Source organism: Anomaloglossus baeobatrachus, chromosome 2, assembly GCF_048569485.1.
Source record: "Anomaloglossus baeobatrachus isolate aAnoBae1 chromosome 2, aAnoBae1.hap1, whole genome shotgun sequence".
Lineage (NCBI taxonomy): Eukaryota > Metazoa > Chordata > Amphibia > Anura > Aromobatidae > Anomaloglossus > Anomaloglossus baeobatrachus.
In genome coordinates, this window is record NC_134354.1 from 272,419,758 (window position 1) to 272,437,670 (window position 17,913).

The window sequence follows — 17,913 nt, forward strand, 5'->3', positions numbered from 1 at the left end:
TTATTTAAAATAAAGGATTTTTGGTGTCTGTGTGTTTTTTTCACTTTACTTACGGGTTGATCATGTCAGCTGTCACATAGACGCTGCCATGATCAAGCCTGGGGTTAATGGCGGTGGTCCCCCATCACCATTAACCCCTTGTATTACCTTGTCACCACTGCTACACGGTGGCAAGAAGAGCCGAGGAGACTCCCGGTGCTGCCGCATAATGCATGAGACAGTGCCGGGGCAGCTGCGGCTGATATTCTCGGCTGCGGGAGGGGGAGTGAGGCGGGGGACATTAACCCTGCCCCTCTCCCTCCCCAGCCTGAGAATACCGGGCCGCCGCTGTGTGCTTACCTCGGCTGGACGGTAAATATGCAGCGGAGCCCACGTTCTTTTTTTTCTATATTTCCGTTTTCTTTCTATGTGTGTTCTATGTGTCTGTGTCTGTGATGTGTGTGTGTCTGATGTGTGTGTCTGTGATGTGTCTGTGTGTGTGATCTGTGTGTGTTTACTCTCTGCACGACTTCTTGTTCCTGTAATGACATCACTTCCCTGCAAAACCGCAAGCAAGTGATGCACATTACCGGAGGTAAACCGCGAAATACCGCAGGGAATAACGCAGGAAAACGCAGTGAACCGCACAGAATTTGCTGCCTGCGTTATTCCCTGCGGGATTTCATGATTAACATTGAGTCAATGGAGTGAAATCCCGCAGCGATGTGCGGAAAAGAAGTGACATGCACTTGTTTTTGCTGCGGGATTCCCGCAGCAAAACATGCAGCTGTCAAATTCCGCCCAGTGCGCACAGGATTTTTTTTCTCCATAGGATTTGCTGGTGATTCACTGCAGAGATGTTATGAACATTTTCTGCAGCGAAACATGCAGCAAATCCGCGGCAAAATCCGCGAAAAATCCGGTAAGTGCGCACATAGCCTAATGGGGACAATGATTAGTTGGGTTCATGTTTCCGCGTCTGTAAAGCAGAGAGTGGCGGGTTCTGCAGAGCGCGGCCGCCATTATTCTCTTCACCTATCATCCCCTATTGGAATCTGCACTCTGCGTGACCTCTTCTGAACCTGTCTAGCCAATGACGTCCCAGGCAGAATCGAGCGCCAGGATCTCATTGGAGCGCAGGATTGGCGGGAACCGCTGGTGCAGAAGATGAGGGCTGAGCTCCCCCCTCTCCCTCCCTCCGCGCAGAGCATTGTGGGAGTTTAGCAGTGGAGGAGCAGTATAGCGGAGCGGAGCCATTAGCTCCATAGTCGTTTGTAGGAGGGGGAAGCCTGTCGCGCGACCTATGGATGAGGACCAGATCGTGGACGCACAGGAGCCGATCCCCGCTGAGGAAGAGCCTGGAGCGAGGATGGCATCGGCCGGGAGCGGTGGCTGGATAAGAGCTGGGTCCTGCTGCTGCTGGAGCGGAATGGTGAGATCCCTTCTGTGTCGTCTTGTCTATGTCCTGTCAGTAGATGTGATTGTGGCTCTTCAGTATCGGCCTCAGCAGCACCCCCAGCGCAGAGCTTCCGATGTGAGAACGAAGATCGCAAGCGATGTGCTACTGAGCCTCTGCCAGTGTGAGCCGGGGTCATGCGGGGGTCAGGCGGAATAGAGGGGGAGCGGAGCACTGTCTCCCCCTCCTCCCTCCGTCTGTGTATATCGCACTGCGGTCGGACGATATGCAGTGCTGTGCGATGTCTTCTGCTCCCATAGACTTGTATGGATGAGATACATTCGCAGATGGCCTCTGCCCATAGTTTAGCACTGGAGGGAGCGCAGTCCTGTGTGTGGAGCCTCAGGTCACTGACAGGGTTAATGTTTTATGCGCATCATTCCTCCTACATTTATACCTTTTTAATGGTTGAATAAATAAATATTTTTTCTTTAGCCATTAACCCCTTCACCTCAGGCATTTTTTTTCCTCCCCTTCTTAGAGCCATGACTTTTTCTGTTCCTGTCTCTATAGCCGTATTGGGGCTTGTTTTTTCTGGGACCAGTTGTGCTGTTGATTGACTCCATTCATTTTGCCCCATATTGTACTGGAAAACGGAAAAAGTGCAGGGAAATTGCAAAAAAAGGAATTCCAGACTAATAATTGGTGTATTTCCCGTGTGGCTCTATGGTAAAGTGTCCCGGGTTCTGATTCCCCGGTCACATAGACACCAAACATGTTTACTTCATCTAAAGGGTAAAACCCCAGAAATGTATCAGTAGATTTCCGCTGTTGTCGCCATTTTCCGCGGCGTTCTCGTTTCTCAGGATCGGGGCGATGTCTTATTTTTTACATCTTAAGCTGACTTCTAATTCTATTTTTGGGTAGATATAATGTTTTGCCTGTTATTACATTTTAATGCAATAAAAAACCCGTAATCCTGGCTTTTTTTTTTCTTTAGGCTATGTTCACACATCAGGTTTTTGCTGTGCGGCACAATCCGGCGATTTGCGGGAGAAACGCATCCGGTTTTTTTTGCCGCCGGGTGCGGTTTTTCCTCATAAACTTTTATTAACGCCGGATTGTGCAGCATGTACTTGCGTTTGATCCGGCTTTTGCCGGATGCGGAAAAAAACGTCACTCTGGCGGCCGCACAGGATGCAGAGAGGAAAGGTTTTTGCTTCGGCAAAAAAACGCACAGTGCCGGGTGCGGCGCTGTGCGGCATGGTGCATAATGAAAGTCTATGTGCCCCGGATCCGGTGGCATGCATCAAACGCCGGAAGCATGTACCGGATCCGGGTTTTACTTCTGAGCATGCCCAGAAGTGATAAAAAGTCATTGCTTGTCAGAAAATCAATCACTCACTCACTCAAACTCTCACACTGACTCTCTCTCTCAAACTCTCTCACTCACTGACTCTCTCACTCACTGACTCTCACTCACTTTCACTTTCCTACTCTCCGATCACCAGCGTGGCGCTGCACGGCTGTCACACTGCTCTGGCGGCTTCTCCTGATTTGAAAATGCCGCCCGCCCATTATTAAATCTCGTATTCACTGCTTTCCCCGCCCACCGGTACCTATGTTTGGTTGCAATTAGACACGCCCCCACGCTGAGTGACAGCTGTCTCACTGCAACCAATTACAGCCGCCGGTGGGCGGGTCTATATCGTGCAGTAAAATAAATAATTAAAAGAAAAACGGCGTGCGGTCCCCTCCAATTTTGATACCAGCCAAGATAAAGCCACACGGCTGAGGGCTGGTATTCTTAGGATGGGGAGCCCCACGTTATGGGGAGCCCCCCAGCCTAACAATATCAGCCAGCAGCCGCCCGGAATTGCCGCATCCATTAGATGCGACAGTCCCGGGACTCTACCCGGCTCATCCCGAATTGCCCTGGTGCGGTGGCAATCGGGGTAATAAGGGGTTAATCATGGCAGGCATCTCCCTGAGATGCCTTCCATGATTAATCCGTAAGTGAAAGTAAATAAGCACACACACAAAAAAATACTTTATTTGGAATAAAAGACAAAAAAAACCCTCTTTCACCATTTTATTAAAATTTGCAAATACCCCTCCAGGTCCGACGTAATCCACAGAGGTCTCGGGCCGATTTCAGCTCTGCTACATGAAGCTGACAGGAGCGGCAGTAGAACACTGCTGCTCCCGGGAGCTTCATGCAGCAACTGAAGGGAATCACGCTGTCAGCGGGGACGTCACTGAGGTAGTGCCGGGACGTGTGCGGTGATGGTGCGTGCGGGAGTGCCTGCATGTGCGGTGATGATGGGGGCGGTAGTGTCTGCATGTGCGGTGATGGTGGGGGCGGTAGTGCCGGTGTTTGTGCGGTGATGATGGGGTCTCTCTCTCAGCATAAAAAAAAAACAAAAAAAAAACTGATCCGTTTTTTACCGGATCCGTCGCATCCGTTTTTTCACAAACTGATACGGATCCATGGCATCAGGCACAACCCGGATTGTGCCTGATAGGAAAAAACTGATGTGTGAACTAAAGGCTGCTTTACACGGTACGACCGATTGTGCAATTTCACAATCGATCGTACCCGCCCCCGTCCTTTTTGCGTCACGGGCAAATCGCTGCCCGTGGCGCACAAAGTCGGTAACCCCCGTCACACATACTTACCTTTCGTGCGACCTCGCTGTGGGCGGCGAACGTCCACTTCCTGGAGTGGGAGGGACGTTCGGCGTCACAGCGACGTCACACGGCCGCCGGCCAATGGAAGCGGAGGGGCGGAGATGAGCGGGACGTAAACATCCCGCCCACCTCCTTCCTTCACATAGCCGGCGGCTGCCGTGTGACGCAGGTGAGCGGCTGTTCATCGTTCCTGGGGTGTCACACGGAGCAGTGTGTGCTACCCCGGAAACAATGAACAACTAAAATAAACGATATTATGGAACCTAGCGAGCAGTACCCGACTCACGATTTGTGAGCGATACTGCGTCGCTAGGAGGTGTCACACAGGCCGGCATCGCCAGCGATGCCGGATGTGCGTCACAAAAACCGTGACCCCGACGATCTATCGCACGATAGATTGTCTGGTGTAAAGCAGCTTTTAGCCTTACCGATCTTAGATTTTGAATCTCTGAACATGGAGACAACAAATGTAGATTTCCTTTTTTTTTTTTTTTTTTTACGTGTTTTCACAATTAACGGCAACAAAGCACACTTTTTTGCTACAGCGGTGTTCCTGGCAGTAGATGCAGGATGTTTGCAGCGTGTGCACGTAGACTTAGGCCATGTGCCCACAGATAAATCCGCAGGTTTACGCAAGTACAGACACTCCCCATGTTATCCAATGGGATTTGGAGAGTGCTGCATCAATGCTGCGGTATGTGCAGCTATGGAAAATGCTGCAGATTTCCCGCAGCCGCATGTCAATTATTCATGCGGAAATATCTGCAGCTGTCCTGCCTTACCACTATGGAGATACAGGCCGGGACTTCCGCAGGGATTTCCACACTTGTCCTGCAGGTTTACCGCAACAAAAATGCTCGAATCCCGTAGCACTGGATAGGTGCAGATTCCGGGGAGCAGCTGCGGGAAACCTGCGGACAAACCTGCGGCAAAGTCTGCTGTTATATTGTCCCGTGGGCACATGGCCTTAGTGTTTGGCCACCCAAATAAAACAGTTAACCCCTTCATGACCAATGTCTTATTATACGTAATATCCCTTTAATGTGGGCTCGCACAGTGAGCCCCGCATTATTCTTCACACATTCCTGTTCATTTGATCAGCAGACGTGCAGTGAACAGGCGCGGGTGGATCAGACATCCACCCGTGATTGCTAACCCCTTAGGCTGCTTTCACACTTGCGTTGGATGGCTTCCGTTGCTATCCGCAGCCTTGAGGAATTACGGTAACCGTTGCAGGAAACCGTTATATTCCTCATAGACTTCTATTAGCTACAGATAGCAACGGATGGTCTTGCATTGCATCCGCCCCGCGGCGCATCAGTTGTCAGTGACCGTCGGGCGGATGGAACGCTGCATGCAGCGTTTTTCTGCGCTTGGCGGAGTGTAAAAAAAACGCAACCTGCAGGATTCCGTCGGCGTCCGTTGTTTTTATAATGGACGCCTATGGTGGCGGATTCCGTTAGAATCCGTCATTTGACGGATTCCGTTAACGCATCCGTCTTTACACACCTGCGCATGCCCAGATGTGTAAAGTCAAGGAAAAAAAAACCTATAACGGATTGCGTTATTTTGTACGATCCGTAGCATCTGTTGTGCCACTATATGCAACACATCCGTTGCATGCGTCACACACCACAGTGCTACGGATCCCGTCCAACGCAAGTGTGAAACTAGCCTTAGATCACACTTTCAAACTAACAGCGACATCTAACTGCTCTGGCGATATCACGGGGCGCCAATTGATTACCATGACAATGTGGGGTTAGATGGTGACCCCTCTCGCTGTCATGACGTGCTTCCTGTGAATGCTGATCAGAGCCATGCTGAAGCAATCACAGGCATAAAGTCCCGTAGAGGAACTAGGAAAATAAATAAAAAATGTAAAAATAGCTTTTAAAAATATGAAGAAAAAAATCTAAAATGTCAAATTACCCCGTCACCGAGCCCCAGATCCCGAAAATGAGACCTCTAAAAGTCCCAGAATATGGCGACAAAAGCGCAGTACTTATTTGTGTGTGGGAAAAAAAAAATAAAAATCTGATCTTTTATTTTTTTTCCACCACTTAGATGAAAGTAAAGCGATAGATGTTTGGTATCTACGAACTCGTACCGACCTGGAGAATCCTATTACCATAGTGACCACAGTAAAGGTAAATAAAAACCATTGTGCACGTTTCTGCAATTTCACTGCACAGTTTTCCCCTTAGCCAGTACAAGATGGGGCAGAATAAATGGTGTAATTTAAAATTACAACTGGTCCCACGGAATTAAAGCCCTCGTGTGGCTATAATGACGGAAAAATAAAAAACGTATGGATCTTGGAAGAAGGGAAGGAAAAAACACAATTGCCTGGGGGGTTAAATGATTAACCCCTTCACGACCATGGACGGATATATCCGTCATGGAGCGTGTCCCGTTAAGCCCCGCCCCCTGCCGCGGGGAGGCGGCGTTGATCGGCACACATATCAGCTGTTTTCAACAGCTGACATGTGTGCCTGCATGTTGCGAGTGGAATCGCTTCCACTCGCAACATTTAACCCCTTAAATCTCGCTGCCAAAGTCTGGCAGCGAGATCTATATGCGTGCGGCCATGATTTTTACTTACCGCCACCCCCACCGGAAGTCACGTGCATGATCACGTGACTTTCGGTGGTTGCCATCGTAGCACAGGGTCATGTGATGACGCCTGCAGCTATGAAGTTTCACTTTCGTTTTCCCTCGGCCGAGAGCAGAGAGAAACAGGAAGTGACTGAATCTGCTGTTTACAGCTGTATAGCTGTGATCAGCAGATAGATAAGAGTGATCGGATTGCTGTTCGCTATAGCCCCCTAGTGGAACTAGTAAAATAAAGAAAAAAGTAAAAAAAAGTTTTAAAAAATAAAAAAAAACAAAAAAAACTAAACGTTCAAATCACCCCCCTTTCTCCCCATTGAAAATTAAAGGGTTGAAAAATAAATAAATATACACATATTTGATATCGCCGCGTTCAGAAATGCCCGATCTATCAAAATATAAAATCAATTAATCTGATTGGTAAACGGCGTAGTGGCAAAAAAAATTCCAAACTCCAAAATTACGTTTTTTGGTCGCCGCAAGTTTTACGCAAAATGCAATAACAGGCGATCAAAACGTAGCATCTGCGGAAAAATGGTACCATTATAAACGTCAGCTCGAGACGCAAAAAATAAGCCGTCACTGAGCCATAGATCCCAAAAAATGAGAACTCTATGGTTTTCGGAAAATGGCGCAAAATGTGCGCCACTTTTATTGGACAAGCTTGTGAATTTTGTTTAACCCCTTGGATACAAGTAAAACCTATACATGTTTGGTGTCTACAAACTCGCACCGACCTCAGGCATCATACCCACACATCAGTTTTACCATATAGTGAACACCCCAAAAACTATTGTGCCATCACACTTTTTTTGCAGTTTTTCCACACTTGGAATTTTTTTGCTGTTTTCCAGTACACCATATGGTAAAACTTATGGTTTCATTTAAAAGTACAACTTGTCCCGCAAAAAACAAGCCCTCATATGGCAAGATTGACGGAAAAATAAAAAAGTTACGGCTCTCGGAAGAAGGGGAGCAAAAACGTAAAGTGCCCCGGGGCTGAAGGGGTTAAAACAAGACATACTCGGGGGATGTGTCCACGTAGCAGATTTTCTGCACACAAAACTACATATTTTGGCAGAAAAAATGCACTTTTTATCTAATTTTCACTTTTTTTATGTATTGACAATTTCGGGGGTTCCTGCGCTGTACCCCGTGCTCACTGCCCAGTCTCTGGCTAATGTTACAGCTGAGACCCAGCTCTCACTGCCAGGAGCGGTGCCCGCGCCACTCCCAGCAGTTTAACCCCCTAAGTGCTGCTATCAATCGTGATTGCAGCATTCAGGAGGCAGGTAGAGGAATCTCTTACCTCTCCCTGGAGATCGAGTCCCTGTAATGCTTTCACAGCGACCTGATCGCTGCTATGGCAACCCTGAGTCATCACCATGACGACCCTAGGTTACTGAGCTATGGAGTGCCTCACAGACCATGCCGGATCTGCGAGTGCAAGACTGATATCCACTGCAGTGATCAGATGCCGCTAAAAACGCAGAAAGAATTTATATGCTGCAGATGTTTTCTGCACCAAAATCTGCCACATATGCACAGCAATTCAGGATTCTCATAAACTTTGCTGGGATGCGTTTTTTCCTTGCAGTATTGCTCAACCCCTTAATGACCGCAGGCAGTAAAGTTATGCTGCCGGTGGGGATCCACACACGTCAGCCGATTTGTACAGCTGACGTGTGCCTTGCAGGCACGAGTGTAATTGCTATCCACCCATACTTGTTAACCACATAAGTGGCGCTGTCAAAATGTGACAGCGCCATTTTAATGGTGATAGCATTAAAGCTTTACTCACCAGCCGCCACCGGAAGTCATGTGACGTGGTCACGTGGATCCGATGGTTGTCATCGTAACACAGGGTCATGTGATTACTCTTGTAGCTCACATGACTCAGGTCCTGTAACAAGCAGCTGAGTACTGCAGGTTACAGGAGATCAAAACTTCTCCCGATCTGAGCGGTGCTGCTCTGATCGGGAGAAAACAATGGGCGATCAGACAGCTGATCCCTATAGCCCCCTGGGGGACTAGTAAAACAAAAAAAATATAAAAAAAAGTTTTGAAGAATTAAAAAAAAAAATATATAAACCTTAAAGTTCAAATCACCCCCCTTTCGCCCCATTGAAAATTAGAGTTAAAAAAATAAAAAATACACACATTTGGTATCCCCGAGTTAAGAAATGCCCGATCTATTAAAATATAAAAATCAATTAATCTGATCGGTAAACAGCGTAGCGGCAAAAAATTTCAATCACCAAAATTACGTTTTTTTTGGTCGCTGCAAATTTTTCATAAAATGCACTAACAGTCGATCAAAAATGTTAGCTCAAGACACAAACAATAAGCTGTCAGTGAGCCAAAGATCCCGAAAAATGAGAAAGCTATGGGTCGCGGAAAATAGCGCAAAATGTGCACCACTTTTTTGGACAAAATTCTTTTTTTTTACCCCTTAGAGAAAAACAAACCTATACATGTTTGGTGTCTATCAACTTGCACCGACCTGAGGCATCACACATAAAACATCAGTTTTGCCATACAGTGAATAAAATATCTCAAACAATTGTGCATTCGCACCTGTTTACAATTTTTCCGCATTTGGAATTTTTTTGCCATTTTCCAGTACACTATATGGTAAAACTTATGGTTTAATTTAAAAGTACAACTCGTTCTGACAAACATAAGCCCTCATATGGCAAGATTGACTGGAAAATAAAAGTTAAGGCTTCTCGGAAGAAGTGGAGCCTCCGCATGGCTTTTGCTGCTTCCACGTCCGCTCATTAGAGCTCATGCATATTCACTGCTTCCCCCACCCACCCTCTGTGACAGCGTCTATGATTGGTTGCAGTCAGACTGCCAGTGTGTCTGATTGGTTACCCTCATAGCAGCTGTCTGGCTGCCTGAGTGGCTTGTAAAAAACTAAATAAAATGGCGGAGGGCCCTCTGTATATTGATACCCAGCACAGATAGACAGCTGCAGCCCCCAGTGGTGTCTGTTATCTTAGCTGTGAATCAAAATACGAGGAACCCCATGCAACTTTTTTTTATATTTAGTTTAATAAATAATTAAAAAAAAAAAAATCGTGCAGTCACCTCCCTCCACCCCCAAATTTTGATATCCAGCCAAAATAAAGGACAGCTGGTATTCTTGGGCTGGGGAGGTTATGGTTATGGAGCCCTCCCCAGTCTAAAAATAGCAGCTCACAGCCGCCCAGAATTGGTGCATCCATTAGATGCTCGATTTCTGGTGCTCATCCCGATTGCTATGGAACAGTGGCAATTGGGGTAATATAAGTAGTTAATGACAGCTGTGATTTGTCAAGAAAATCACAGCAGCAGTCAAGCTCTGGATTAGTAATGAAGGAGGGGTCTTCCCCCCCCCCCCCCCCATAATTACCCCTGTAAGTAAATATAAATAACAAAACAGAGAAAAATCCCTCCCGCAGGTTCGACTATCTCGGCTCTGCTACATCCTGAAGTCACAGTGCGGCAGTCAGGGACACACTGACTGAACTGCAGCTGTTAGAGGTGATGTCAGTGAGTTCACCTGAGGTCACAGCTGGAGGTTCCCTTGGCACCCCGGCTGTGACCTCAGGTGAACTGATCTAAGGTGAACTCATTGAACAAAGTGCCGGATTGCTGAAATACACTAGTGTGCACGGTGACTCGTAGGTTGTAGACATTTCTGCATTACCTGGCAAATAAATGCACTGACACGTGGTTGTGGTTTTGGTGCGTTTTTTGCCAGGTGATGCAGATTTGGTCCAGAAATGTCTGCAACCAAATACTTAATGTGTGCATGTAGCCTAATCCAGCATTGAGTTCAGTGACTTCACCTGGGGTCACAACTGGGATATAGTGGGAACCTCAGCTGTGACCTCAATGCCAAATTAGGCTATGTGCACACTGAGTATTTGGTTGCAGAGCAGACATTTCTGCATTTCCTGGCAAAAACCGCATCAAACACATGCATTTTCGGTGCAGTTTTTTGCCAGATGATGCAGATTTGGTGCAGAAAAGTCTGCAATACTCAATGTGCGCACATAGCTTAATCTGCCATTCAGTTCAGTATGGTCACAACCGAGGTTCCCATGTTAGCCCAGCTGTGACCTCAAATGAAGTCTATGAACGCCATGCTAGATTAGGGGAAGTGCACAATAACCATGGACCTCCCCAGTCTGAAAATACCAGGCCCTAGATGTCTATTATCTGCACTGGTTATAAAAAATGGAGGTATTTATTTAAATTGGGGGGGGGGGTTTATTTTTGCTTGATCAGCCAAGGTAAAGCTGGGGACTGATGTCAGGCAGGGAAGCTGAGATTGTCCGATCGCTTCAGCTGTTCAGAGCGATGCGTCAGCACCTCCCTGAGCAGCAGAAATGCAGACCTCCTATGAATACAGCTCTCAGCCGGCGTTCACCGGAACTATCATAAGTCATCAGCTGACCTCCTGCTGTCATGACAACCCATCAGCGCCCCATGAGTGTGTCACAGGGCCGCCAATGGCGGCAGGGAATGGTACCCTCTCCGCCGGAGCACATTAACTCCTGCTGTCAGAAATTGGGCTTTGATTAACAGGTGCTGGTGGATTGTGTTACCTGACATAGATCTCCTTTTAGCTGATGAAAAGATGCCCGCATTAAAGGGACAGACATGGCCTTCGATGTACCAGTACTTACAAGTTTGTCAAGGGATTAATGTGCAGGCCAGAAAATCTAGATTAAGAAAAAATGGTGTCAACATGGGTTTCGCACTGGGGGAAATTTTTTTTTTTTTTGCAACATATGTGTTCGGCTCACTGATTGACCTTTACTGCTCAGTTTGCTCATCTGTGGATGTTTGGGTTTGCCTAGATTAAAAAAACCAAAACAAAACACATGGACCCCATAAGTCAATGGAGACCCTAACTTGTGTACTGTAAATTGGTTGTAGTAAGGGATAGGAGGCCGCAAAATGAAGGTAAACAGGACAATTATGGAAATCCTCTTACAGGATCCAGCATTGGAGGTAAATCTGAGCGGCACTGCTCTGGGGACATACTGTCTGTAATAAGAGCCGCTGTGGAGGAGCGTGTGTATTAGCGGTGGCCAACTGACCCCACCTAATCCACACACTCCACAGCGGCTCTTAGAAGAGGATATATTTCCATTAGGTCCCCAGTATTAGTCTGGAGTCACACTTGCAGCCGACCCGCTCCTGTCAGGAGAGCAGCCGGCAGTCACTCGCAAGTGTCACTCCGGACTTTCACCGGAGCTGATCTGTGCATTCCGGAACTCATCATACAGATCTAATAGCGACTGTACGGGTAAGACCACTGAAAGGACGAAACGTCACACTTAAGGTCGCCGGTTTAAGCAATTGAGACATTATATATATACAGTTAGGTCCAGAAATATTTGGACAGTGACACAATTTTCGCGAGTTGGGCTCTGCATGCCACCACATTGGATTTGAAATGAAACCTCTACAACAGAATTCAAGTGCAGATTGTAATGTTTAATTTGAAGGTTTGAACAAAAATATCTGAAATTGTAGGAATTGTACACATTTCTTTACAAACACTCCACATTTTAGGAGGTCAAAAGTAATTGGACAAATAAACCAAACCCAAACAAAATATTTTTATTTTCAATATTTTGTTGCGAATCCTTTGGAGGCAATCACTGCCTTAAGTCTGGAACCCATGGACATCACCAAACGCTGGGTTTCCTCCTTCTTAATGCTTTGCCAGGCCTTTACAGCCGCAGCCTTCAGGTCTTGCTTGTTTGTGGGTCTTTCCGTCTTAAGTCTGGATTTGAGCAAGTGAAATGCATGCTCAATTGGGTTAAGATCTGGTGATTGACTTGGCCATTGCAGAATGTTCCACTTTTTTGCACTCATGAACTCCTGGGTAGCTTTGGCTGTATGCTTGGGGTCATTGTCCATCTGTACTATGAAGCGCCGTCCGATCAACTTTGCGGCATTTTGCTGAATCTGGGCTGAAAGTATATCCCGGTACACTTCAGAATTCATCCGGCTACTCTTGTCTGCTGTTATGTCATCAATAAACACAAGTGACCCAGTGCCATTGAAAGCCATGCATGCCCATGCCATCACGTTGCCTCCACCATGTTTTACAGAGGATGTGGTGTGCCTTGGATCATGTGCCGTTCCCTTTCTTCTCCAAACGTTTTTCTTCCCATCATTCTGGTACAGGTTGATCTTTGTCTCATCTGTCCATAGAATACTTTTCCAGAACTGAGCTGGCTTCATGAGGTGTTTTTCAGCAAATTTAACTCTGGCCTGTCTATTTTTGGAATTGATGAATGGTTTGCATCTAGATGTGAACACTTTGTATTTACTTTCATGGAGTCTTTTCTTTACTGTTGACTTTAGACAGATACACCTACTTCACTGAGAGTGTTCTGGACTTCAGTTGATGTTGTGAACGGGTTCTTCTTCACCAAAGAAAGTATGCGGCGATCATCCACCACTGTTGTCATCCGTGGACGCCCAGGCCTTTTTGAGTTCCCAAGCACACCAGTCAATTCCTTTTTTCTCAGAATGTACCCGACTGTTGATTTTGCTACTCCAAGCATGTCTGCTGTCTCTCTGATGGATTTTTTCTTTTTTTTCAGCCTCTGGATGTTCTGCTTCACCTCAATTGAGAGTTCCTTAGACCGCATGTTGTCTGGTCACAGCAACAGCTTCCAAATGCAAAACCACACACCTGTAATCAACCCCAGACCTTTTAACTACTTCATTGATTACAGGTTAATGAGGGAGACGCCTTCAGAGTTAATTGCAGCCCTTAGAGTCCCTTGTCCAATTACTTTTGGTCCCTTGAAAAAGAGGAGGCTATGCATTACAGAGCTATGATTCCTAAACCCTTTCTCCGATTTGGATGTGAAAACTCTCATATTGCAGCTGGGAGTGTGCACTTTCAGCCCATATTATATATATAATTGTATTTCTGAACATGTTTTTGTAAACAGCTAAAATAACAAAACTTGTGTCACTGTCCAAATATTTCTGGACCTAACTGTATATATATAAATATTCACTTTATTAAAGAAGCAATGCATTTGAAAATCCAGGAGTGTGCGGCAATCTGTATATTTCAGGCCAGAAAGTCTGACTCCTGTTATCTTCCTGGAAACACGGTATGTAGAATTGTCCTGCTTACCTTCTTTTTGCAGCCCCCTAGCCCTTACTACAACCAATTTAGGGTATATACACATGCTGCAACCAAAACTGCACCTTGTCACAGAGCCTGGATACAGGGCCGGTGTCACCACCCGGCAAACCCGGGCAAATGCCGGGGCCCTGGAGAGCTGGGGGGCCCACTCGGCCTCGTCTGTTCTGCTGCTCCCGGGCCGAGTTCCTGTGGTCTGTGGCTGCCGTCCCTTTAAGGCGCGCAGACCACAGTTTGAACTTCATCTGTGGGCGGAGCTACCGCACGACGCCCTGCTCAGTCCCACAGATGAAGATGAGGAGCAGAGCCAGCCAGCGACCCCCAGCACAACGCTATGTGGACCCCCTCTCCTCTGTGACCTGAGCGGTATGTGGGACACCCCTACCCCCCACCCCCACCTCGATCTGTATGTGCCCTCCCCGCCCCCCGATTTATTGGCCCCGGTAAACTGTATGCCCTGCCCCCCTCTCCCCTCCCCGAAGCCATATGTGCTGGGCCCCGCTGAGCCGCGTGTGTGGGCCCTGCCGAGCCGTGTGTGTGTCTATATGTATGTATGTATGCAGCAGAGCAGTATGTGTGTGTCTGTATGTATGTATGTATGCAGCAGAGCAGTATGTATGTATATATGTGTGCAGCAGAGCAGTGTGTGTGTCTGTATGTATGTATGTATGCAGCAGAGCAGTATGTATGTATATATGTATGCAGCAGAGCAGTATGTGTGTGTATGTATGTATGCAGCAGAGCAGTGTGTCTGTATGTATGTAGCAAAGCAGAGCAGTGTGTCTGTATGTATGTATGTATGCAGCAGAGCAGTATGTGTGCGTGTATGTATGCATGCAGCAGAGCAGTATGTGTGCGTGTATGTATGTATGCAGCAGAGCAGTATGTTTGCGTGTATGTATGTATGCAGCAGAGCAGTATGTGTGCGTGTATGTATGTATGCAGCAGAGCAGTGTGTGTGTCTGTATGTATGCAGAGCAGTGTGTGTGTCTGTATGTATGCAGCAGAGCAGTGTGTGTCTGTATGTATGTATGTAGCAAAGCAGTGTGTGTGTCTGTATGTATGCAGCAGAGCAGTATGTGTGCGTGTATGTATGCAGCAGAGCAGTATGTGTGCGTGTATGTATGCAGCAGAGCAATGTGTGTGTCTGTATGTTTGTATGCAGCAGAGGTGTGTTTCTGTATGTATGTATGCAGCAGAGCAGTGTGTGTCTCTGTATGTATGTATGTAGCAGAGCTGTGTCTGTATGTATGCAGCAGAGCTGTGTGTGTCTGTCTGTAGGCATGTATGATGTGTATCTATGTATGTCAGTGTATATGACAGTAAAGATTTGTCCGTTTATATGTATTTTTGTGAGTTTGTCTTTAAATATGTATATGTACGTATCTGTGTATGTGTGTGTGTCTGCGTGTGGATGGGGCCCACTGGGACTCTTCCGCCCGGGGCCCACAAAAACCTGGAGCCGGCCCTGCCTTGATATGTAAAAAAATGCTTGTAGTGATGCTGTGTGTTTGCCACGTTTTTGTTAATGCGTTTTTCGATGGAGAAACAAAATATGATAGGGTAATTTAGATAGATAGCTAGAATAGATAGAAAAAATAGAAAGGATAGCACATATAGAATAGATAATAATGAAGAACAGAATAGGTAGAAAGAAATAACTCGATAGTGATAGCTAGCTTGGCCAGCTGTTTTTTATTTGTTTGGTAAAAAAATGACTTGGGGTCCTCCCATTTTTCTTATCTGGAACAGCAGCAGCTGCAGGAGGGGATCCCACACTTTTTTTTTATTTATTTTTTTTTATTTGGTTTATTAAAAAAAAACAAAAAAAAAACTTGGGGTCCCCCCATTTTCTAAAACCAGCCAAGGTACAGCAAACAACTGGGGGCTGATATTATTAGGGTGGGAAGGGCCATGGTTATTTGGCCCTTTCCAGCCTAACAATAGCAGCCCGCAGCCTCCCCCTGGAAGTCTCCATCATAAGATGCATCAATTTTGGCACTGAACCTGGCTCTTCCTGTTTCCCTGGTGCGGTGGCAATTGGGGAGTTAATAACAGACCACAGCTGCTTCTAAGCACTAGATTAGTGATGGCAGGCGTCTGAGAAAGTAAATCGTCAAGTGAAAGTAAATAAACACAAACACCGAACAAATCCTTTATAACCCCAAAAACACCCCTCCAGGTCCGAGGTAATCCACACGAGGTCCCACAATGCTTCCAGCACTGCTACATCTGACGCTCACAGCGAGTGCCATAGAATATAATTTCTTGGGGTTGGGACGTTAGAAGGGTTCAAAGTTCATCAGCAATTTCTCATTTTTGTTGGAAAATGTTGTTTTACAAAACCAATTTTTTAGGGACCACATCATATTTGAAGTGACTTTGAGAGGCTTAGGTGACAGAAAATACTCAAAAGTGACACCATTTTAAGGTCTTGTGCGCACTAGGCGTTTTTGCCGCGTTCTTAGCGGCGTTTTTTACCGTGTTTTTGTGCTGAAAACGCAGTGACATTGCTTCCCCAGCAATGTCTATGGGTTTTCATAAGTGCTGTCCACACACAGCGTTTTTTTGTAGCTGCGTTTTTGTGGTGACCACAAAAATGCAGCATGTCAATTTTTTCTGCGTTTTTCACTGCGTTTTTCACCCATTGAGTTCAATGAGATGTTCAACAACGCAATGAAAAACGCATATAGCCGCGTTTCTATGACTAAAAACGCAGCTATAAACGCAATGGGTGGGCAGTAAAGTGACGTGTACAGGAAGAGGATTCCTTCTGTTGGTAAACACAGAAGCGTGAATCCTCCCGGTACCTTCACCGCTGCGTCCACAACCCGCCCGGTGCATGTCAGGTCCGTGCGGCGCCATGTCTGGGCGGGAGGTGGAGGCAGCGGCGAAAACAAAAGTGAACAGTAGAAAAAAAAAATGTCATATATACTCACCTGTCTGTAGGGTCCCGGTGCCATGCCCGCTCCCAGCCCCTGTCTCGGTACCGCCGCTCTGGCTGTGTGCAGTCTCCCCGGGGCAGGACCTTGCTTGCAGGACCTGGCGGTGGATCACCTGATGCAGTCACCTGACGCATCAGCTGATCATAGTCTCGCCGGCTTTTTCGCGCCCGGCCGGCTATCAGCTGATCCTGCCGTCAGGGGACTTCATCAGCTGATTACCGGCAGCTCCTGCAGCGATCGGACGGGATCAGACTCCTGTCCAATCGATCGCTGCAGGAGCTGCCGGTAATCAGCACAGCACATAAGTGAGTATTATTTATTTTTTTCTACTGATGCATCAGCTGATTGTATAACCGGCTTTTATACAATCAGCTGATGTGTGATGTGATTCACGTAGTTTAACCTGACACATCATCTGATCGCTTTGCCTTCCAGCAAACCGATCAGATGATATTGGATCCGTATTGGACGGCGCGGGACCCTGACCCAGGATTACTGCGGAGGGGGGTTCTTTATTTCAATAAAGATGGAGTCACTAATTGTGTTGTGTTTTATTTCTAATAAAAATATTTTTCTGTGTGTTGTGTTTTTTTTTTTATCATTACTAGAAATTCATGGTGGCCATGTCCAATATTGGCGTGACACCATGAATTTCGGGCTTAGGGCTAGCTGATAATATACAGCTAGCCCTAAGTCCATTATTACCTAGCTAGCCACCCGGCTTCAGGGCAGCTGGAAGAGTTGGATACAGCGCCAGAAGATGGTGCTTCTATGAAAGCGCCATTTTCTGGGGTGGCTGCGGACTGCAATTCGCAGTGGGGGTGCCCAGAAAGCTTGGGCACCCTGCACTGTGGATTCCAATCCCCAGCTGCCTAGTTGTACCCGGCTGGACACCAAAATTAGGCGAAGCTTACGTCATTTTTTTTTTTTAATTATTTCATGAAATTCATGAAATAATTAAAAAAAAAGGGCTTCTCTATATTTTTGGTTCCCAGCCGGGTACAAATAGGCAGCTGGGGGTTGGGGGCAGCCCGTACCTGCCTGCTGTACCCGGCTAGCATACAAAAATATGGCGAAGCCCATGTCATTTTTTTTTTCTTTTTGGGCAAAAAACT